Consider the following 26,009-nt stretch of genomic DNA (forward strand, 5'->3'; position numbering starts at 1 on the left):
ATAATGCCCATTCCGGTCGCTGCAAAGTGTCCGTTCAAGCCATATGCTAATCAAAGCTGGTGACTGGAATGCTTGAGCAGGAAACAAGATGAATGGTCGTATGATGTCATTGGGCCCTTTGGATTAGGCAATTGATGTTCAAATGATCAGTTTTGCCTTGTTTAATAGATAGAAGCATGTATTTTTAACTACCTAGGACGATAACATTATATTCGAATGATGGTCGATTTATCCAGCCAAATAGAGTACATTTAAGTTTGTACAAGATGGAACAGCTGTGTTCTAGATGGTCACATGTCCGAGGTACTGAAACAGAAAGTTTTAATGGTTCAGATCAAATGCTTATACGTGCCAAACTTTAACTGAAAACTATCCTTGAGTCTCAATTTTCATTGCGATTAGATATCAGTAAGTTTTACTGTGATGCTGATGCTGGATGTTTTTAAGCTGAAATTGAAAACGACTTCGATGGTATCCCACTGCTTGATCTTGATGCATTGCCAGAGAAGCATTGATCCGTCTTTAAAGACAATATCCAAAAAGTTGCTCATAAAGAAGTTGCTCATAAAGAATTGCTTCTAATAATCATCAGAAGGATTCTCGCAACATACAATTTTGTCTGGATTGAGAAATACTGCAAAAAGTAGCTATGATCCGATCTTCCCCGTCTTGAGAAGGCAAGCATCTTGTTCTGCAAAATCTAATTGTAAAAATTTTTTGGAGTGCAATATTATCGCAAATGGAATAAGCAGCAGCTATAGGCGATTTACGAAAGCTATATCAGCCTCTTAAGTTGTAAACCCGTAAACACGATCTTGCTCAATAAGCAAGAAGCAGTTATCACAAATCTATCAGAAAGATCTCAATTTTGGCATCAGCACTTTGCGGAACTGTTAAAGCACAACCTGCCTGCAGAGGGCTTAATCAAGAAATCATGATTTTTTTATGCATGTGATTGAAATGTCTTTACTGTCACAGAAATTGTAGAAGTCATAAACTGAAAAATAACAAAACTGCTGGTGAAGATGAGTTGCCAGCTGAGACTTGATAAGTGCTGCCTAGAAACCATGGTGAACTGACTCCCTCAAATTTTCTGTTATATCTGGAACACCAAAGAAAATTCCCAATGATTGGAACGACTCAATTCTGCCCCCCTTCTCCAAAAAAGTTAACAGCCAAGTCTGCAATATTTGCAGGAAGAGTAGCCTAATTGATGTTGCATCAAAATTTTTTGCAATTATCATTATGTGCAGAAGCATGATGAGCGCACTAGGTCTGTATTGCTTAACGGAGAAGGAGTTGGAAGTTGACAACTTCAGATACATCAGTGTCACAAGGGAAAGAGGAAATTTTAATCTGAACTAACAGGACTTGATCTCAATGAGACTGGCCTCATAATCATCTTTGGTCGCGAAAAGAAATCCAGCTAACGACCAAATGCTGCATCTACCAGGCCCCTTTTTACACGATCCTTCTTCATGAGTGCAAAATCTGGCCCTTATAAAAAGCTATATTATGATAGGGTATCAGAAGAGTGAATTGCAGGAGACCAACTAATCAAACAAGCTGACACAAAGGAAGCAGAGAATTCTGAAGAACATATCATAATAGTTTTTTTATTTTGTTGTTGTTTTTATATTGTTATTTCAGCCCAAACAAGGTACAGTGCCACTTGAACATAAGGGTTACTATTTGGGATTAATTTGACAGGGATACTATGTAGGGAGTTGAGAAGCAAGGCGTTTGTCCACACTACAGCCAAGGAAGCAGAGACTTGGGAGGGAATTCCAAAGTCTAGCAATTTGAGGGAAGAAACTATTCTAAAAGGTTTTATCACATCTAATGATCTCTAGTGTGTGGGTGGGATTTTGCAGCTTGTCAGGTTAGTTGGGTGTATTTACATCAAAAGGAGTACAAGTTCTTTGAGTTCGTCAGAGCACATTCCATTAAAATACTTTTAAAACAGGCACAGAGATTTATGAAAGAGACTTGAGACGAACAACATCACGTTTGTGAAAGAAATGTTGGAGAGAAGAATTAGGAATTGGACGAACCAAATTACAGCTATTCTTGTGCTGAACCTTATCAAGAATCATCAAACTGGATTGAAAAGCTGTTTGATATGGCTGCAGTAATTTTTGTTTTCACTTAACCAAAAGAATTAGAGAGAAAAAGCAAAAATATATCTTTTTTTTTTTTATATACAAAAAGAATTAGGGAAAGAAAATATACCATTTTTTTTTATACAAAAAATCTGCAGATGGTCGGTTATTCATTTCGTAAGATTCAGGTGTTTCTATATTTTTAAATTTTTAAGATAATGATTGATAATTCGTATTATTTGGATTCTTCAGACTACTGTTCTCATCTTGAGTGTTATTTTCACAACGTTTTGGTCGATGTAACCTCCGACCTTCTTCATGTGTATCTTTTGAGATAATGATTGATAATTCATATTATTTGGATTCTTCAGATTATTGTTCTCATCTTGAGTGTTATTTTCACAACGTTTCGGTCGATGTAACCTCCGACCTTCTTCAGGAGTATCTTTTGAGATAATGATTGATAATTCGTATTATTTTGATTCTTCAGACTACTGTTCTCATCTTGAGTGTTATTTTCACAACGTTTTGGTCGATGTAACCTCCGACCTTCTTCATGTGTATCTTTTGAGATAATGATTGATAATTCGTATTATTTGGATTCTTCAGACTACTGTTCTCATCTTGAGTGTTATTTTCACAACGTTTTGGTCGATGTAACCTCCGACCTTCTTCATGTGTATCTTTTGAGATAATGATTGATAATTCATATTATTTGGATTCTTCAGACTACTGTTCTCATCTTGAGTGTTATTTTCACAACGTTTCGGTCGATGTAACCTCCGACCTTCTTCATGTGTATCTTTTGAGATAATGATTGATAATTCGTATTATTTGGATTCTTCAGACTACTGTTCTCATCTTGAGTGTTATTTTCACAACGTTTTGGTCGATGTAACCTCCGACCTTCTTCATGTGTATCTTTTGAGATAATGATTGATAATTCGTATTATTTGGATTCTTCAGACTACTGTCCTCATCTTGAGTGTTATTTTCACAACGTTTTGGTCGATGTAACCTCCACCCTTCTTCAGGTGTATCTTTTGATAATGATTGATAATTCGTTTTATTTGGATTCTTCAGACTACTGTTCTCATCTTGAGTGTTATTTTCACAACGTTTTGGTCGATGTAACCTCCGACCTTCTTCAGATGTATCTTTTGAGATAATGATTGATAATTCGTATTATTTGGATTCTTCAGACTACTGTTCTCATCTTTAGTGTTATTTTCACAACGTTTTGGTCGATGTAACCTCCGACCTTCTTCAGGTGTATCTTTTGAGATAATGATTGATAATTAATATTATTTGAATTCTTCAGACTATTGTTCTCATCTTGAGTGTTATTTTCACAACGTTTTGGTCGATGTAACCTCTGACCTTCTTCATGTGTATCTTTTGAGATAATGATTGATAATTCATATTATTTGGATTCTTCAGACTATTGTTCTCATCTTGAGTGTTATTTTCACAACGTTTTGGTCGATGTAACCTCCGACCTTCTTCAGATGTATCTTTTGAGATAATGATTGATAATTAATATTATTTGGATTCTTCAGACTATTGTTCTCATCTTGAGTGTTATTTTCACAACGTTTTGGTCGATGTAACCTCCGACCTTCTTCAGGTGTATCTTTTGAGATAATGATTGATAATTCATATTATTTGGATTCATCAGACTACTGTTCTCATCTTGAGTGTTATTTTCACAATGTTTTGGTCGATGTAACCTCCGACCTTCTTCAGGTGTATCTTTTGAGATAATGATTGATAATTCATATTATTTGGATTCTTCAGACTACTGTTCTAATCTTGAGTGTTATTTTCACAACGTTTTGGTCGATGTAACCTCCGACCTTCTTCAGGTGTATCTTTTGAGATAATGATTGATAATTCGTATTATTTGGGTTCTTCAGACTACTGTTCTCATCTTGAGTGTTATTTTAACAACGTTTTGGTCGATGTAACCTCCGACCTTCTTCAGGTGTATCTTTTGAGATAATGATTGATAATTCGCATTATTTGGATTCTTCAGACTACTGTTCTCATCTTTAGTGTTATTTTCACAACGTTTTGGTCGATGTAACCTCCGACCTTCTTCAGGTGTATCTTTTGAGATAATGATTGATAATTCATATTATTTGGATTCTTCAGACTACTGTTCTCATCTTGAGTGTTATTTTCACAACGTTTTGGTCCATGTAACCTCCGACCTTCTTCAGGTGTATCTTTTTAGATAATGATTGATAATTCATATTATTTGGATTCTTCAGACTACTGTTCTCATCTTGAGTGTCATTTTCACGTTTTGGTCGATGTAACCTCCGACCTCCTTCAGGTGTATCTTTTGAGATAATGATTGATAATTCGTATTATTTGGATTCTTCAGACTACTGTTCTCATCTTGAGTGTTATTTTCACAACGTTTTGGTCGATGTAACCTCCGACCTTCTTCAGGTGTATCTTTTGAGATAATGATTGATAATTCGTATTATTTGGATTCTTCAGACTACTGTTCTCATCTTTAGTGTTATTTTCACAACGTTTTGGTCGATGTAACCTCCGACCTTCTTCAGGTGTATCTTTTGAGATAATGATTGATAATTAAAATTATTTGGATTCATCAGACTACTGTTCTCATCTTGAGTGTTATTTTCACAACGTTTTGGTCCATGTAACCTCCGACCTTCTTCAGGTGTATCTTTTTAGATAATGATTGATAATTCTTATTATTTAGATTCTTCAGAATACTGTTCTCATCTTGAGTGTCATTTTCACGTTTTGGTCGATGTAACCTCCGACCTTCTTCAGGTGTATCTTTTGAGATAATGATTGATAATTCGTATTATTTGGATTCTTCAGACTACTGTTCTCATCTTGAGGGTTATTTTCACAACGTTTTGGTCGATGTAACCTCCGACCTTCTTCATGTGTATCTTTTGAGATAATGATTGATAATTCGTATAATTTGGATTCTTCAGACTACTGTTCTCATCTTGAGTGTTATTTTCACAACGTTTTGGTCGATGTAACCTCCGACCTTCTTCAGGTGTATCTTTTGAGATAATGATTGATAATTCATATTATTTGGATTCTTCAGACTACTGTTCTCATCTTGAGTGTTATTTTCACAACGTTTTGGTCGATGTAACCTCCGACCTTCTTCATGTGTATCTTTTGAGATAATGATTGATAATTCGTATTATTTGGATTCTTCAGACTACTGTTCTCATCTTGAGTGTTATTTTCACAACGTTTTGGTCGATGTAACCTCTGACCTTCTTCAGGTGTATCTTTTGAGATAATGATTGATGATTCGTATAATTTGGATTCTTCAGACTACTGTTCTCATCTTGAGTGTTATTTTCACAACGTTTTGGTCGATGTAACCTCCGACCTTCTTCAGGTGTATCTTTTGAGATAATGATTGATAATTCGTATAATTTGGATTCTTCAGACTACTGTTCTCATCTTGAGTGTTATTTTCACAACGTTTTGGTCGATGTAACCTCCGACCTTCTTCATGTGTATCTTTTGAGATAATGATTGATAATTCGTATTATTTGGATTCTTCAGACTACTGTTCTCATCTTGAGTGTTATTTTCACAACGTTTTGGTCGATGTAACCTCCGACCTTCTTCAGGTGTATCTTTTGAGATAATGATTGATAATTCGCATTATTTGGATTCTTCAGACTACTGTTCTCATCTTTAGTGTTATTTTCACAACGTTTTGGTCGATGTAACCTCCGACCTTCTTCAGGTGTATCTTTTGAGATAATGATTGATAATTCGTATTATTTGGATTCTTCAGACTACTGTTCTCATCTTTAGTGTTATTTTCACAACGTTTTGGTCGATGTAACCTCCGACCTTCTTCAGGTGTATCTTTTGAGATAATGATTGATAATTCGTATAATTTGGATTCTTCAGACTACTGTTCTCATCTTGAGTGTTATTTTCACAACGTTTTGGTCGATGTAACCTCCGACCTTCTTCAGGTGTATCTTTTGAGATAATGATTGATAATTCGTATAATTTGGATTCTTCAGACTACTGTTCTCATCTTGAGTGTTATTTTCACAACGTTTTGGTCGATGTAACCTCCGACCTTCTTCATGTGTATCTTTTGAGATAATGATTGATAATTCGTATTATTTGGATTCTTCAGACTACTGTTCTCATCTTGAGTGTTATTTTCACGTTTTGGTCGATGTAACCTCCGACCTTCTTCAGGTGTATCTTTTGAGATAATGATTGATAATTCGTATTATTTGGATTCTTCAGACTACTGTTCTCATCTTAAGTGTTATTTTCACAACGTTTTGGTCGATGTAACCTCCGACCTTCTTCAGGTGTATCTTTTGAGATAATGATTGATAATTCATATTATTTGGATTCTTCAGACTACTGTTCTCATCTTGAGTGTTATTTTCACAACGTTTTGGTCGATGTAACCTCCGACCTTCTTCAGGTGTATCTTTTGAGATAATGATTGATAATTCGTATAATTTGGATTCTTCAGACTACTGTTCTCATCTTGAGTGTTATTTTCACAACGTTTTGGTCGATGTAACCTCCGACCTTCTTCATGTGTATCTTTTGAGATAATGATTGATAATTCGTATTATTTGGATTCTTCAGACTACTGTTCTCATCTTGAGTGTTATTTTCACAACGTTTTGGTCGATGTAACCTCCGACCTTCTTCAGGTGTATCTTTTGAGATAATGATTGATAATTCGCATTATTTGGATTCTTCAGACTACTGTTCTCATCTTTAGTGTTATTTTCACAACGTTTTGGTCGATGTAACCTCCGACCTTCTTCAGGTGTATCTTTTGAGATAATGATTGATAATTCGTATTATTTGGATTCTTCAGACTACTGTTCTCATCTTGAGTGTTATTTTCACAACGTTTTGGTCGATGTAACCTCCGACCTTCTTCAGGTGTATCTTTTGAGATAATGATTGATAATTCGCATTATTTGGATTCTTCAGACTACTGTTCTCATCTTTAGTGTTATTTTCACAACGTTTTGGTCGATGTAACCTCCGACCTTCTTCAGGTGTATCTTTTGAGATAATGATTGATAATTCGCATTATTTGGATTCTTTAGACTACTGTTCTCATCTTTAGTGTTATTTTCACAACGTTTTGGTCGATGTAACCTCCGACCTTCTTCAGGTGTATCTTTTGAGATAATGATTGATAATTCATATTATTTGGATTCTTCAGACTACTGTTCTCATCTTTAGTGTTATTTTCACAACGTTTTGGTCGATGTAACCTCCGACCTTCTTCAGGTGTATCTTTTGAGATAATGATTGATAATTCGTATAATTTGGATTCTTCAGACTACTGTTCTCATCTTGAGTGTTATTTTCACAACGTTTTGGTCGATGTAACCTCCGACCTTCTTCATGTGTATCTTTTGAGATAATGATTGATAATTCGTATTATTTGGATTCTTCAGACTACTGTTCTCATCTTGAGTGTTATTTTCACAACGTTTTGGTCGATGTAACCTCCGACCTTCTTCAGGTGTATCTTTTGAGATAATGATTGATAATTCGCATTATTTGGATTCTTCAGACTACTGTTCTCATCTTTAGTGTTATTTTCACAACGTTTTGGTCGATGTAACCTCCGACCTTCTTCAGGTGTATCTTTTGAGATAATGATTGATAATTCGTATTATTTGGATTCTTCAGACTACTGTTCTCATTTTTAGTGTTATTTTCACAACGTTTTGGTCGATGTAACCTCCGACCTTCTTCAGGTGTATCTTTTGAGATAATGATTGATAATTCATATTATTTGGATTCATCAGACTACTGTTCTCATCTTTAGTGTTATTTTCACAACGTTTTGGTCCATGTAACCTCCGACCTTCTTCAGGTGTATCTTTTTAGATAATGATTGATAATTCTTATTATTTAGATTCTTCAGAATACTGTTCTCATCTTGAGTGTCATTTTCACGTTTTGGTCGATGTAACCTCCGACCTTCTTCAGGTGTATCTTTTGAGATAATGATTGATAATTCGTATTATTTGGATTCTTCAGACTACTGTTCTCATCTTGAGGGTTATTTTCACAACGTTTTGGTCGATGTAACCTCCGACCTTCTTCATGTGTATCTTTTGAGATAATGATTGATAATTCGTATTATTTGGATTCTTCAGACTACTGTTCTCATCTTGAGTGTTATTTTCACAACGTTTTGGTCGATGTAACCTCCGACCTTCTTCAGGTGTATCTTTTGAGATAATGATTGATAATTCATATTATTTGGATTCTTCAGACTACTGTTCTCATCTTGAGTGTTATTTTCACAACGTTTCGGTCGATGTAACCTCCGACCTTCTTCATGTGTATCTTTTGAGATAATGATTGATAATTCGTATTATTTGGATTCTTCAGACTACTGTTCTCATCTTGAGTGTTATTTTCACAACGTTTTGGTCGATGTAACCTCCGACCTTCTTCATGTGTATCTTTTGAGATAATGATTGATAATTCGTATTATTTGGATTCTTCAGACTACTGTCCTCATCTTGAGTGTTATTTTCACAATGTTTTGGTCGATGTAACCTCCACCCTTCTTCAGGTGTATCTTTTGATAATGATTGATAATTCGTTTTATTTGGATTCTTCAGACTACTGTTCTCATCTTTAGTGTTATTTTCACAACGTTTTGGTCGATGTAACCTCCGACCTTCTTCAGATGTATCTTTTGAGATAATGATTGATAATTCGTATTATTTGGATTCTTCAGACTACTGTTCTCATCTTTAGTGTTATTTTCACAACGTTTTGGTCGATGTAACCTCCGACCTTCTTCAGGTGTATCTTTTGAGATAATGATTGATAATTCATATTATTTGAATTCTTCAGACTACTGTTCTCATCTTGAGTGTAATTTTCACAACGTTTTGGTCGATGTAACCTCCGACCTTCTTCAGGTGTATCTTTTGAGATAATGATTGATAATTCATATTATTTGGATTCTTCAGACTATTGTTCTCATCTTGAGTGTTATTTTCACAACGTTTTGGTCGATGTAACCTCCGACCTTCTTCAGGTGTATCTTTTGAGATAATGATTGATAATTCATATTATTTGAATTCTTCAGACTACTGTTCCCATCTTGAGTGTAATTTTCACAACGTTTTGGTCGATGTAACCTCCGACCTTCTTCAGGTGTATCTTTTGAGATAATGATTGATAATTCTTATTATTTAGATTCTTCAGAATACTGTTCTCATCTTGAGTGTCATTTTCACGTTTTGGTCGATGTAACCTCCGACCTTCTTCAGGTGTATCTTTTGAGATTATGATTGATAATTCGTATTATTTGGATTCTTCAGACTACTGTTCTCATCTTGAGGGTTATTTTCACAACGTTTTGGTCGATGTAACCTCCGACCTTCTTCATGTGTATCTTTTGAGATAATGATTGATAATTCGTATAATTTGGATTCTTCAGACTACTGTTCTCATCTTGAGTGTTATTTTCACAACGTTTTGGTCGATGTAACCTCCGACCTTCTTCAGGTGTATCTTTTGAGATAATGATTGATAATTCATATTATTTGGATTCTTCAGACTACTGTTCTCATCTTGAGTGTTATTTTCACAACGTTTTGGTCGATGTAACCTCCGACCTTCTTCATGTGTATCTTTTGAGATAATGATTGATAATTCGTATTATTTGGATTCTTCAGACTACTGTTCTCATCTTGAGTGTTATTTTCACAACGTTTTGGTCGATGTAACCTCCGACCTTCTTCATGTGTATCTTTTGAGATAATGATTGATAATTCGTATTATTTGGATTCTTCAGACTACTGTTCTCATCTTGAGTGTTATTTTCACAACGTTTTGGTCGATGTAACCTCCGACCTTCTTCAGGTGTATCTTTTGAGATAATGATTGATAATTCGCATTATTTGGATTCTTCAGACTACTGTTCTCATCTTTAGTGTTATTTTCACAACGTTTTGGTCGATGTAACCTCCGACCTTCTTCAGGTGTATCTTTTGAGATAATGATTGATAATTCGTATTATTTGGATTCTTCAGACTACTGTTCTCATCTTTAGTGTTATTTTCACAACGTTTTGGTCGATGTAACCTCCGACCTTCTTCAGGTGTATCTTTTGAGATAATGATTGATAATTCATATTATTTGGATTCATCAGACTACTGTTCTCATCTTGAGTGTTATTTTCACAACGTTTTGGTCCATGTAACCTCCGACCTTCTTCAGGTGTATCTTTTTAGATAATGATTGATAATTCTTATTATTTAGATTCTTCAGAATACTGTTCTCATCTTGAGTGTCATTTTCACGTTTTGGTCGATGTAACCTCCGACCTTCTTCAGGTGTATCTTTTGAGATAATGATTGATAATTCGTATTATTTGGATTCTTCAGACTACTGTTCTCATCTTGAGTGTTATTTTCACAACGTTTTGGTCGATGTAACCTCCGACCTTCTTCATGTGTATCTTTTGAGATAATGATTGATAATTCGTATTATTTGGATTCTTCAGACTACTGTTCTCATCTTGAGTGTTATTTTCACAACGTTTTGGTCGATGTAACCTCCGACCTTCTTCATGTGTATCTTTTGAGATAATGATTGATAATTCGTATTATTTGGATTCTTCAGACTACTGTTCTCATCTTGAGTGTTATTTTCACAACGTTTTGGTCGATGTAACCTCCGACCTTCTTCAGGTGTATCTTTTGAGATAATGATTGATGATTCGTATAATTTGGATTCTTCAGACTACTGTTCTCATCTTGAGTGTTATTTTCACAACGTTTTGGTCGATGTAACCTCCGACCTTCTTCAGGTGTATCTTTTGAGATAATGATTGATAATTCGTATAATTTGGATTCTTCAGACTACTGTTCTCATCTTGAGTGTTATTTTCACAACGTTTTGGTCGATGTAACCTCCGACCTTCTTCATGTGTATCTTTTGAGATAATGATTGATAATTCGTATTATTTGGATTCTTCAGACTACTGTTCTCATCTTGAGTGTTATTTTCACAACGTTTTGGTCGATGTAACCTCCCACCTTCTTCAGGTGTATCTTTTGAGATAATGATTGATAATTCGTATTATTTGGATTCTTCAGACTACTGTTCTCATCTTGAGTGTTATTTTCACAACGTTTTGGTCGATGTAACCTCCGACCTTCTTCATGTGTATCTTTTGAGATAATGATTGATAATTCGTATTATTTGGATTCTTCAGACTACTGTTCTCATCTTGAGTGTTATTTTCACAACGTTTTGGTCGATGTAACCTCCGACCTTCTTCAGGTGTATCTTTTGAGATAATGATTGATGATTCGTATAATTTGGATTCTTCAGACTAATGTTCTCATCTTGAGTGTTATTTTCACAACGTTTTGGTCGATGTAACCTCCGACCTTCTTCAGGTGTATCTTTTGAGATAATGATTGATAATTCGTATAATTTGGATTCTTCAGACTACTGTTCTCATCTTGAGTGTTATTTTCACAACGTTTTGGTCGATGTAACCTCCGACCTTCTTCATGTGTATCTTTTGAGATAATGATTGATAATTCGTATTATTTGGATTCTTCAGACTACTGTTCTCATCTTGAGTGTCATTTTCACAACGTTTTGGTCGATGTAACCTCCGACCTTCTTCAGGTGTATCTTTTGAGATAATGATTGATAATTCGCATTATTTGGATTCTTCAGACTACTGTTCTCATCTTTAGTGTTATTTTCACAACGTTTTGGTCGATGTAACCTCCGACCTTCTTCAGGTGTATCTTTTGAGATAATGATTGATAATTCGTATTATTTGGATTCTTCAGACTACTGTTCTCATCTTTAGTGTTATTTTCACAACGTTTTGGTCGATGTAATCTCCGACCTTCTTCAGGTGTATCTTTTGAGATAATGATTGATAATTCATATTATTTGGATTCATCAGACTACTGTTCTCATCTTGAGTGTTATTTTCACAACGTTTTGGTCCATGTAACCTCCGACCTTCTTCAGGTGTATCTTTTTAGATAATGATTGATAATTCTTATTATTTAGATTCTTCAGAATACTGTTCTCATCTTGAGTGTCATTTTCACGTTTTGGTCGATGTAACCTCCGACCTTCTTCAGGTGTATCTTTTGAGATAATGATTGATAATTCGTATTATTTGGATTCTTCAGACTACTATTCTCATCTTGAGTGTTATTTTCACAACGTTTTGGTCGATGTAACCTCCGACCTTCTTCATGTGTATCTTTTGAGATAATGATTGATAATTCGTATTATTTGGATTCTTCAGACTACTGTTCTCATCTTGAGTGTTATTTTCACAACGTTTTGGTCGATGTAACCTCCGACCTTCTTCAGGTGTATCTTTTGAGATAATGATTGATAATTCGTATTATTTGGATTCTTCAGACTACTGTTCTCATCTTAAGTGTTATTTTCACAACGTTTTGGTCGATGTAACCTCCGACCTTCTTCAGGTGTATCTTTTGAGATAATGATTGATAATTCGTATTATTTGGATTCTTCAGACTACTGTTCTCATCTTAAGTGTTATTTTCACAACGTTTTGGTCGATGTAACCTCCGACCTTCTTCAGGTGTATCTTTTGAGATAATGATTGATAATTCGTATTATTTGGATTCTTCAGACTACTGTTCTCATCTTGAGTGTTATTTTAACAACGTTTTGGTCGATGTAACCTCCGACCTTCTTCAGATGTATCTTTTGAGATAATGATTGATAATTCGTATTATTTGGATTCTTCAGACTACTGTTCTCATCTTAAGTGTTATTTTCACAACGTTTTGGTCGATGTAACCTCCGACCTTCTTCAGGTGTATCTTTTTTTTGAGATAATGATTGATAATTCATATTATTTGGATTCTTCAGACTACTGTTCTCATCTTGAGTGTTATTTTCACAACGTTTTGGTCGATGTAACCTCCGACCTTCTTCAGGTGTATCTTTTGAGATAATGATTGATAATTTGTATAATTTGGATTCTTCAGACTACTGTTCTCATCTTGAGTGTTATTTTCACAACGTTTTGGTCGATGTAACCTCCGACCTTCTTCATGTGTATCTTTTGAGATAATGATTGATAATTCGTATTATTTGGATTCTTCAGACTACTGTTCTCATCTTGAGTGTTATTTTCACAACGTTTTGGTCGATGTAACCTCCGACCTTCTTCATGTGTATCTTTTGAGATAATGATTGATAATTCGTATTATTTGGATTCTTCAGACTACTGTTCTCATCTTGAGTGTTATTTTCACAACGTTTTGGTCGATGTAACCTCCCACCTTCTTCAGGTGTATCTTTTGAGATAATGATTGATAATTCGTATTATTTGGATTCTTCAGACTACTGTTCTCATCTTGAGTGTTATTTTCACAACGTTTTGGTCGATGTAACCTCCGACCTTCTTCATGTGTATCTTTTGAGATAATGATTGATAATTCGTATTATTTGGATTCTTCAGACTACTGTTCTCATCTTGAGTGTTATTTTCACAACGTTTTGGTCGATGTAACCTCCGACCTTCTTCAGGTGTATCTTTTGAGATAATGATTGATGATTCGTATAATTTGGATTCTTCAGACTAATGTTCTCATCTTGAGTGTTATTTTCACAACGTTTTGGTCGATGTAACCTCCGACCTTCTTCAGGTGTATCTTTTGAGATAATGATTGATAATTCGTATAATTTGGATTCTTCAGACTACTGTTCTCATCTTGAGTGTTATTTTCACAACGTTTTGGTCGATGTAACCTCCGACCTTCTTCATGTGTATCTTTTGAGATAATGATTGATAATTCGTATTATTTGGATTCTTCAGACTACTGTTCTCATCTTGAGTGTCATTTTCACAACGTTTTGGTCGATGTAACCTCCGACCTTCTTCAGGTGTATCTTTTGAGATAATGATTGATAATTCGCATTATTTGGATTCTTCAGACTACTGTTCTCATCTTTAGTGTTATTTTCACAACGTTTTGGTCGATGTAACCTCCGACCTTCTTCAGGTGTATCTTTTGAGATAATGATTGATAATTCGTATTATTTGGATTCTTCAGACTACTGTTCTCATCTTTAGTGTTATTTTCACAACGTTTTGGTCGATGTAATCTCCGACCTTCTTCAGGTGTATCTTTTGAGATAATGATTGATAATTCATATTATTTGGATTCATCAGACTACTGTTCTCATCTTGAGTGTTATTTTCACAACGTTTTGGTCCATGTAACCTCCGACCTTCTTCAGGTGTATCTTTTTAGATAATGATTGATAATTCTTATTATTTAGATTCTTCAGAATACTGTTCTCATCTTGAGTGTCATTTTCACGTTTTGGTCGATGTAACCTCCGACCTTCTTCAGGTGTATCTTTTGAGATAATGATTGATAATTCGTATTATTTGGATTCTTCAGACTACTATTCTCATCTTGAGTGTTATTTTCACAACGTTTTGGTCGATGTAACCTCCGACCTTCTTCATGTGTATCTTTTGAGATAATGATTGATAATTCGTATTATTTGGATTCTTCAGACTACTGTTCTCATCTTGAGTGTTATTTTCACAACGTTTTGGTCGATGTAACCTCCGACCTTCTTCAGGTGTATCTTTTGAGATAATGATTGATAATTCGTATTATTTGGATTCTTCAGACTACTGTTCTCATCTTAAGTGTTATTTTCACAACGTTTTGGTCGATGTAACCTCCGACCTTCTTCAGGTGTATCTTTTGAGATAATGATTGATAATTCGTATTATTTGGATTCTTCAGACTACTGTTCTCATCTTAAGTGTTATTTTCACAACGTTTTGGTCGATGTAACCTCCGACCTTCTTCAGGTGTATCTTTTGAGATAATGATTGATAATTCGTATTATTTGGATTCTTCAGACTACTGTTCTCATCTTGAGTGTTATTTTCACAACGTTTTGGTCGATGTAACCTCCGACCTTCTTCAGATGTATCTTTTGAGATAATGATTGATAATTCGTATTATTTGGATTCTTCAGACTACTGTTCTCATCTTAAGTGTTATTTTCACAACGTTTTGGTCGATGTAACCTCCGACCTTCTTCAGGTGTATCTTTTTTTTGAGATAATGATTGATAATTCATATTATTTGGATTCTTCAGACTACTGTTCTCATCTTGAGTGTTATTTTCACAACGTTTTGGTCGATGTAACCTCCGACCTTCTTCAGGTGTATCTTTTGAGATAATGATTGATAATTTGTATAATTTGGATTCTTCAGACTACTGTTCTCATCTTGAGTGTTATTTTCACAACGTTTTGGTCGATGTAACCTCCGACCTTCTTCATGTGTATCTTTTGAGATAATGATTGATAATTCGTATTATTTGGATTCTTCAGACTACTGTTCTCATCTTGAGTGTTATTTTCACAACGTTTTGGTCGATGTAACCTCCGACCTTCTTCAGGTGTATCTTTTGAGATAATGATTGATAATTCGCATTATTTGGATTCTTCAGACTACTGTTCTCATCTTTAGTGTTATTTTCACAACGTTTTGGTCGATGTAACCTCCGACCTTCTTCAGGTGTATCTTTTGAGATAATGATTGATAATTCGTATTATTTGGATTCTTCAGACTACTGTTCTCATCTTGAGTGTTATTTTCACAACGTTTTGGTCGATGTAACCTCCGACCTTCTTCAGGTGTATCTTTTGAGATAATGATTGATAATTCGCATTATTTGGATTCTTCAGACTACTGTTCTCATCTTTAGTGTTATTTTCACAACGTTTTGGTCGATGTAACCTCCGACCTTCTTCAGGTGTATCTTTTGAGATAATGATTGATAATTCGCATTATTTGGATTCTTTAGACTACTGTTCTCATCTTTAGTGTTATTTTCACAACGTTTTGGTCGATGTAACCTCCGACCTTCTTCAGGTGTATCTTTTGAGATAATGATTGATAATTCATATTATTTGGATTCTTCAGACTACTGTTCTCATCTTTAGTGTTATTTTCACAACGTTTTGGTCGATGTAACCTCCGACCTTCTTCAGGTGTATCTTTTGAGATAATGATTGATAATTCGTATAATTTGGATTCTTCAGACTACTGTTCTCATCTTGAGTGTTATTTTCACAACGTTTTGGTCGATGTAACCTCCGACCTTCTTCATGTGTATCTTTTGAGATAATGATTGATAATTCGTATTATTTGGATTCTTCAGACTACTGTTCTCATCTTGAGTGTTATTTTCACAACGTTTTGGTCGATGTAACCTCCGACCTTCTTCAGGTGTATCTTTTGAGATAATGATTGATAATTCGCATTATTTGGATTCTTCAGACTACTGTTCTCATCTTTAGTGTTATTTTCACAACGTTTTGGTCGATGTAACCTCCGACCTTCTTCAGGTGTATCTTTTGAGATAATGATTGATAATTCGTATTATTTGGATTCTTCAGACTACTGTTCTCATCTTTAGTGTTATTTTCACAACGTTTTGGTCGATGTAACCTCCGACCTTCTTCAGGTGTATCTTTTGAGATAATGATTGATAATTCATATTATTTGGATTCATCAGACTACTGTTCTCATCTTGAGTGTTATTTTCACAACGTTTTGGTCCATGTAACCTCCGACCTTCTTCAGGTGTATCTTTTTAGATAATGATTGATAATTCTTATTATTTAGATTCTTCAGAATACTGTTCTCATCTTGAGTGTCATTTTCACGTTTTGGTCGATGTAACCTCCGACCTTCTTCAGGTGTATCTTTTGAGATAATGATTGATAATTCGTATTATTTGGATTCTTCAGACTACTGTTCTCATCTTGAGGGTTATTTTCACAACGTTTTGGTCGATGTAACCTCCGACCTTCTTCATGTGTATCTTTTGAGATAATGATTGATAATTCGTATTATTTGGATTCTTCAGACTACTGTTCTCATCTTGAGTGTTATTTTCACAACGTTTTGGTCGATGTAACCTCCGACCTTCTTCATGTGTATCTTTTGAGATAATGATTGATAATTCATATTATTTGGATTCTTCAGACTACTGTTCTCATCTTGAGTGTTATTTTCACAACGTTTCGGTCGATGTAACCTCCGACCTTCTTCATGTGTATCTTTTGAGATAATGATTGATAATTCGTATTATTTGGATTCTTCAGACTACTGTTCTCATCTTGAGTGTTATTTTCACAACGTTTTGGTCGATGTAACCTCCGACCTTCTTCATGTGTATCTTTTGAGATAATGATTGATAATTCGTATTATTTGGATTCTTCAGACTACTGTCCTCATCTTGAGTGTTATTTTCACAATGTTTTGGTCGATGTAACCTCCGACCTTCTTCAGGTGTATCTTTTGATAATGATTGATAATTCGTTTTATTTGGATTCTTCAGACTACTGTTCTCATCTTGAGTGTTATTTTCACAACGTTTTGGTCGATGTAACCTCCGACCTTCTTCAGATGTATCTTTTGAGATAATGATTGATAATTCGTATTATTTGGATTCTTCAGACTACTGTTCTCATCTTTAGTGTTATTTTCACAACGTTTTGGTCGATGTAACCTCCGACCTTCTTCAGGTGTATCTTTTGAGATAATGATTGATAATTCATATTATTTGAATTCTTCAGACTACTGTTCCCATCTTGAGTGTAATTTTCACAACGTTTTGGTCGATGTAACCTCCGACCTTCTTCAGGTGTATCTTTTGAGATAATGATTGATAATTCATATTATTTGGATTCTTCAGACTATTGTTCTCATCTTGAGTGTTATTTTCACAACGTTTTGGTCGATGTAACCTCCGACCTTCTTCAGGTGTATCTTTTGAGATAATGATTGATAATTCATATTATTTGAATTCTTCAGACTACTGTTCCCATCTTGAGTGTTATTTTCACAACGTTTTGGTCGATGTAACCTCCGACCTTCTTCAGGTGTATCTTTTGAGATAATGATTGATAATTCATATTATTTGGATTCATCAGACTACTGTTCTCATCTTGAGTGTTATTTTCACAATGTTTTGGTCGATGTAACCTCCGACCTTCTTCAGGTGTATCTTTTGAGATCATGATTGATAATTCATATTATTTGGATTCTTCAGACTACTGTTCTCATCTTGAGTGTTATTTTCACAACGTTTTGGTCGATGTAACCTCCGACCTTCTTCAGGTGTATCTTTTGAGATAATGATTGATAATTCGTATTATTTGGGTTCTTCAGACTACTGTTCTCATCTTGAGTGTTATTTTCACAACGTTTTGGTCGATGTAACCTCCGACCTTCTTCAGGTGTATCTTTTGAGATAATGATTGATAATTCGCATTATTTGGATTCTTCAGACTACTGTTCTCATCTTTAGTGTTATTTTCACAACGTTTTGGTCGATGTAACCTCCGACCTTCTTCAGGTGTATCTTTTGAGATAATGATTGATAATTCATATTATTTGGATTCTTCAGACTACTGTTCTCATCTTGAGTGTTATTTTCACAACGTTTTGGTCCATGTAACCTCCGACCTTCTTCAGGTGTATCTTTTTAGATAATGATTGATAATTCATATTATTTGGATTCTTCAGACTACTGTTCTCATCTTGAGTGTCATTTTCACGTTTTGGTCGATGTAACCTCCGACCTCCTTCAGGTGTATCTTTTGAGATAATGATTGATAATTCGTATTATTTGGATTCTTCAGACTACTGTTCTCATCTTGAGTGTTATTTTCACAACGTTTTGGTCGATGTAACCTCCGACCTTCTTCAGGTGTATCTTTTGAGATAATGATTGATAATTCGTATTATTTGGATTCTTCAGACTACTGTTCTCATCTTTAGTGTTATTTTCACAACGTTTTGGTCGATGTAACCTCCGACCTTCTTCAGGTGTATCTTTTGAGATAATGATTGATAATTCATATTATTTGGATTCTTCAGACTACTGTTCTCATCTTGAGTGTTATTTTCACAACGTTTTGGTCGATGTAACCTCCGACCTTCTTCAGGTGTATCTTTTTAGATAATGATTGATAATTCTTATTATTTAGATTCTTCAGAATACTGTTCTCATCTTGAGTGTCATTTTCACGTTTTGGTCGATGTAACCTCCGACCTTCTTCAGGTGTATCTTTTGAGATAATGATTGATAATTCGTATTATTTGGATTCTTCAGACTACTGTTCTCATCTTGAGGGTTATTTTCACAACGTTTTGGTCGATGTAACCTCCGACCTTCTTCATGTGTATCTTTTGAGATAATGATTGATAATTCGTATAATTTGGATTCTTCAGACTACTGTTCTCATCTTGAATGTTATTTTCACAACGTTTTGGTCGATGTAACCTCCGACCTTCTTCAGGTGTATCTTTTGAGATAATGATTGATAATTCATATTATTTGGATTCTTCAGACTACTGTTCTCATCTTGAGTGTTATTTTCACAACGTTTTGGTCGATGTAACCTCCGACCTTCTTCATGTGTATCTTTTGAGATAATGATTGATAATTCGTATTATTTGGATTCTTCAGACTACTGTTCTCATCTTGAGTGTTATTTTCACAACGTTTTGGTCGATGTAACCTCCGACCTTCTTCAGGTGTATCTTTTGAGATAATGATTGATAATTCGCATTATTTGGATTCTTCAGACTACTTTTCTCATCTTTAGTGTTATTTTCGCAACGTTTTGGTCGATGTAACCTCCGACCTTCTTCAGGTGTATCTTTTGAGATAATGATTGATAATTCGTATTATTTGGATTCTTCAGACTACTGTTCTCATCTTTAGTGTTATTTTCACAACGTTTTGGTCGATGTAACCTCCGACCTTCTTCAGGTGTATCTTTTGAGATAATGATTGATAATTCATATTATTTGGATTCATCAGACTACTGTTCTCATCTTGAGTGTTATTTTCACAACGTTTTGGTCCATGTAACCTCCGACCTTCTTCAGGTGTATCTTTTTAGATAATGATTGATAATTCTTATTATTTAGATTCTTCAGAATACTGTTCTCATCTTGAGTGTCATTTTCACGTTTTGGTCGATGTAACCTCCGACCTTCTTCAGGTGTATCTTTTGAGATAATGATTGATAATTCGTATTATTTGGATTCTTCAGACTACTGTTCTCATCTTGAGTGTTATTTTCACAACGTTTTGGTCGATGTAACCTCCGACCTTCTTCATGTGTATCTTTTGAGATAATGATTGATAATTCGTATTATTTGGATTCTTCAGACTACTGTTCTCATCTTGAGTGTTATTTTCACAACGTTTTGGTCGATGTAACCTTCGACCTTCTTCAGGTGTATCTTTTGAGATAATGATTGATAATTCATATTATTTGGATTCTTCAGACTACTGTTCTCATCTTGAGTGTTATTTTCACAACGTTTTGGTCGATGTAACCTCCGACCTTCTTCATGTGTATCTTTTGAGATAATGATTGATAATTCGTATTATTTGGATTCTTCAGACTACTGTTCTCATCTTGAGTGTTATTTTCACAACGTTTTGGTCGATGTAACCTCCGACCTTCTTCAGGTGTATCTTTTGAGATAATGATTGATGATTCGTATAATTTGGATTCTTCAGACTACTGTTCTCATCTTGAGTGTTATTTTCACAACGTTTTGGTCGATGTAACCTCCGACCTTCTTCAGGTGTATCTTTTGAGATAATGATTGATAATTCGTATAATTTGGATTCTTCAGACTACTGTTCTCATCTTGAGTGTTATTTCACAACGTTTTGGTCGATGTAACCTCCGACCTTCTTCATGTGTATCTTTTGAGATAATGATTGATAATTCGTATTATTTGGATTCTTCAGACTACTGTTCTCATCTTGAGTGTTATTTTCACAACGTTTTGGTCGATGTAACCTCCGACCTTCTTCAGGTGTATCTTTTGAGATAATGATTGATAATTCGTATTATTTGGATTCTTCAGACTACTGTTCTCATCTTGAGTGTTATTTTCACAACGTTTTGGTCGATGTAACCTCCGACCTTCTTCATGTGTATCTTTTGAGATAATGATTGATAATTCGTATTATTTGGATTCTTCAGACTACTGTTCTCATCTTGAGTGTTATTTTCACAACGTTTTGGTCGATGTAACCTCCGACCTTCTTCAGGTGTATCTTTTGAGATAATGATTGATGATTCGTATAATTTGGATTCTTCAGACTAATGTTCTCATCTTGAGTGTTATTTTCACAACGTTTTGGTCGATGTAACCTCCGACCTTCTTCAGGTGTATCTTTTGAGATAATGATTGATAATTCGTATAATTTGGATTCTTCAGACTACTGTTCTCATCTTGAGTGTTATTTTCACAACGTTTTGGTCGATGTAACCTCCGACCTTCTTCATGTGTATCTTTTGAGATAATGATTGATAATTCGTATTATTTGGATTCTTCAGACTACTGTTCTCATCTTGAGTGTCATTTTCACAACGTTTTGGTCGATGTAACCTCCGACCTTCTTCAGGTGTATCTTTTGAGATAATGATTGATAATTCGCATTATTTGGATTCTTCAGACTACTGTTCTCATCTTTAGTGTTATTTTCACAACGTTTTGGTCGATGTAACCTCCGATCTTCTTCAGGTGTATCTTTTGAGATAATGATTGATAATTCGTATTATTTGGATTCTTCAGACTACTGTTCTCATCTTTAGTGTTATTTTCACAACGTTTTGGTCGATGTAACCTCCGACCTTCTTCAGGTGTATCTTTTGAGATAATGATTGATAATTCATATTATTTGGATTCATCAGACTACTGTTCTCATCTTGAGTGTTATTTTCACAACGTTTTGGTCCATGTAACCTCCGACCTTCTTCAGGTGTATCTTTTTAGATAATGATTGATAATTCTTATTATTTAGATTCTTCAGAATACTGTTCTCATCTTGAGTGTCATTTTCACGTTTTGGTCGATGTAACCTCCGACCTTCTTCATGTGTATCTTTTGAGATAATGATTGATAATTCGTATTATTTGGATTCTTCAGACTACTGTTCTCATCTTGAGTGTTATTTTCACAACGTTTGGTCGATGTAACCTCCGACCTTCTTCATGTGTATCTTTTGAGATAATGATTGATAATTCGTATTATTTGGATTCTTCAGACTACTGTTCTCATCTTGAGTGTTATTTTCACAACGTTTTGGTCGATGTAACCTCCGACCTTCTTCAGGTGTATCTTTTGAGATAATGATTGATAATTCGCATTATTTGGATTCTTCAGACTACTGTTCTCATCTTTAGTGTTATTTTCACAACGTTTTGGTCGATGTAACCTCCGACCTTCTTCAGGTGTATCTTTTGAGATAATGATTGATAATTCGTATTATTTGGATTCTTCAGACTACTGTTCTCATCTTTAGTGTTATTTTCACAACGTTTTGGTCGATGTAACCTCCGACCTTCTTCAGGTGTATCTTTTGAGATAATGATTGATAATTCATATTATTTGGATTCATCAGACTACTGTTCTCATCTTGAGTGTTATTTTCAAAACGTTTTGGTCCATGTAACCTCCGACCTTCTTCAGGTGTATCTTTTTAGATAATGATTGATAATTCTTATTATTTAGATTCTTCAGAATACTGTTCTCATCTTGAGTGTCATTTTCACGTTTTGGTCGATGTAACCTCCGACCTTCTTCAGGTGTATCTTTTGAGATAATGATTGATAATTCGTATTATTTGGATTCTTCAGACTACTGTTCTCATCTTGAGTGTTATTTTCACAACGTTTTGGTCGATGTAACCTCCGACCTTCTTCATGTGTATCTTTTGAGATAATGATTGATAATTCGTATTATTTGGATTCTTCAGACTACTGTTCTCATCTTGAGTGTTATTTTCACAACGTTTTGGTCGATGTAACCTCCGACCTTCTTCAGGTGTATCTTTTGAGATAATGATTGATAATTCATATTATTTGGATTCTTCAGACTACTGTTCTCATCTTGAGTGTTATTTTCACAACGTTTTGGTCGATGTAACCTCCGACCTTCTTCATGTGTATCTTTTGAGATAATGATTGATAATTCGTATTATTTGGATTCTTCAGACTACTGTTCTCATCTTGAGTGTTATTTTCACAACGTTTTGGTCGATGTAACCTCCGACCTTCTTCAGGTGTATCTTTTGAGATAATGATTGATGATTCGTATAATTTGGATTCTTCAGACTACTGTTCTCATCTTGAGTGTTATTTTCACAACGTTTTGGTCGATGTAACCTCCGACCTTCTTCAGGTGTATCTTTTGAGATAATGATTGATAATTCGTATAATTTGGATTCTTCAGACTACTGTTCTCATCTTGAGTGTTATTTTCACAACGTTTTGGTCGATGTAACCTCCGACCTTCTTCATGTGTATCTTTTGAGATAATGATTGATAATTCGTATTATTTGGATTCTTCAGACTACTGTTCTCATCTTGAGTGTTATTTTCACAACGTTTTGGTCGATGTAACCTCCGACCTTCTTCAGGTGTATCTTTTGAGATAATGATTGATAATTCGTATTATTTGGATTCTTCAGACTACTGTTCTCATCTTGAGTGTTATTTTCACAACGTTTTGGTCGATGTAACCTCCGACCTTCTTCATGTGTATCTTTTGAGATAATGATTGATAATTCGTATTATTTGGATTCTTCAGACTACTGTTCTCATCTTGAGTGTTATTTTCACAACGTTTTGGTCGATGTAACCTCCGACCTTCTTCAGGTGTATCTTTTGAGATAATGATTGATGATTCGTATAATTTGGATTCTTCAGACTAATGTTCTCATCTTGAGTGTTATTTTCACAACGTTTTGGTCGATGTAACCTCCGACCTTCTTCAGGTGTATCTTTTGAGATAATGATTGATAATTCGTATAATTTGGATTCTTCAGACTACTGTTCTCATCTTGAGTGTTATTTTCACAACGTTTTGGTCGATGTAACCTCCGACCTTCTTCATGTGTATCTTTTGAGATAATGATTGATAATTCGTATTATTTGGATTCTTCAGACTACTGTTCTCATCTTGAGTGTCATTTTCACAACGTTTTGGTCGATGTAACCTCCGACCTTCTTCAGGTGTATCTTTTGAGATAATGATTGATAATTCGCATTATTTGGATTCTTCAGACTACTGTTCTCATCTTTAGTGTTATTTTCAGCTTTTATGTAAGTCTTCCATTCCAGGTCAGTTGTATATAGGGCTGTGACAACAGCATATTCTTTTCATTATTTTGACTCTTGCGTATATATCTGTTAATATCTTATATGTTTTTATATAGACGGACGTGGTTCTCGGTTGATTTACTGTGTCTAAATGTTGTGAAAATAATACATAACAGAAATTAACATACAAAAAGGCATCTTCCACGGAGATTGACTATCACCATTGCTGCTCATCATAGCCATGATGCCTCTTGACAATATACTGAGAAAGTGCCAAGCCGGATACAACCTCTCTTACATGGAGGAAAAAAAATGGACCACCTAATGTACATGAAAGATCTGAAACTTTTTGCAAGGATCGAAAATGAACTCGAGACATTAATAAACACTACCGGGATCTTCAGCTAAGATATCCCAATGGAGTTTGGTATGGAAAAATGTGCACTACTAGTTATAAGAAAGGGAAAACTGGAGACGACAGAAGGCATGGAACTACCCAGCCAAACAGAAATGAGGGCACTAGAGAAACAAGACGCCTATAAATACCTGGGAGTTCTGGAAGCAGACAACATCAAAGCAACAGAAATGAAAGAGAAAATTGGAAAGAAAACTTTTCAAGACCAAATTATATAGCAGAAACCTAATAAAAGGTATAAATACATGGGCAGCATCACTAGTAATATACTCTGAACCGTTTACAGGGTGGACAAAAGAAGAACTGCTCGATCAGAAGACCAGGAAACTCATGACCATGCACAATGCACTACACCCGAAGGATGATATTGACTGACTCTACGTAAAAAGGAAAGATTACGGGAGGAGACTGATCTGCATAGAAGACTGTGTCGATGACACAAAAAAAGAACTAGAAAAATACATAATGCAAAACACTGAAAGAATAATCATGGTAGCAAGAGACACTAAAAAAAATCAATAAAATAAAACAGAGACAAAGGATAAGACAAGAAAAGAAAAATGGGGAGAGAAACAACTACACAGAAGATTCATAAGGGTGGCAAAAGATGTAAATAACGAAAACATTTGGACATGGATGCGAAAAAGACACATAAGCCGAGAAATTGAATCCTTAATTACAGCAGTACAAACTTACTCAATAAAAACCAACTACTAAAGATTGACAAAACACAAGAAAACAGCAAATGCAGACTCTGTGGACAAAGAGACAAAACGCTAAACCCTATAGTAAGTGAATGCAGCAAACTGACCCAAAAGGAATACAAGACCAGACACGACCAAGCGGGAAGGGTAGTACACTGGGAATCATGCAAACAACTGCATCTCGAACGCACAGACAAGTGGTACAAACATAATCCGGCAACAGTACTTGAAAACGAGAATCACAAAGTCTTATGGGACATGGACATACAAACTGATAAACCCATCCAAGCAAGAAGACCGGATGTCGTAATAATTAATAAGAAAGAAAAGTCCTGTCAAATCGTAGACTTTGCTTTTCCAGCTGACCACAGGGTGAATATCAAAGAAAAGGAGAAACAGAGCAAATATACAGAGCTAACCAGAGAGCTGAAAGGGATATGGAAGATAAAGAAAATCAAAATAATACCTATAATAGTAGGAGCACTAGGAACAATCCTGAAAAAACTTTGAAAAAAGAATGGGAGAAA

This window comes from Euprymna scolopes, chromosome 43 (assembly GCF_053919585.1).
Source record: "Euprymna scolopes isolate OS-2025 chromosome 43, ASM5391958v1, whole genome shotgun sequence".
Taxonomy (NCBI): domain Eukaryota; kingdom Metazoa; phylum Mollusca; class Cephalopoda; order Sepiida; family Sepiolidae; genus Euprymna; species Euprymna scolopes.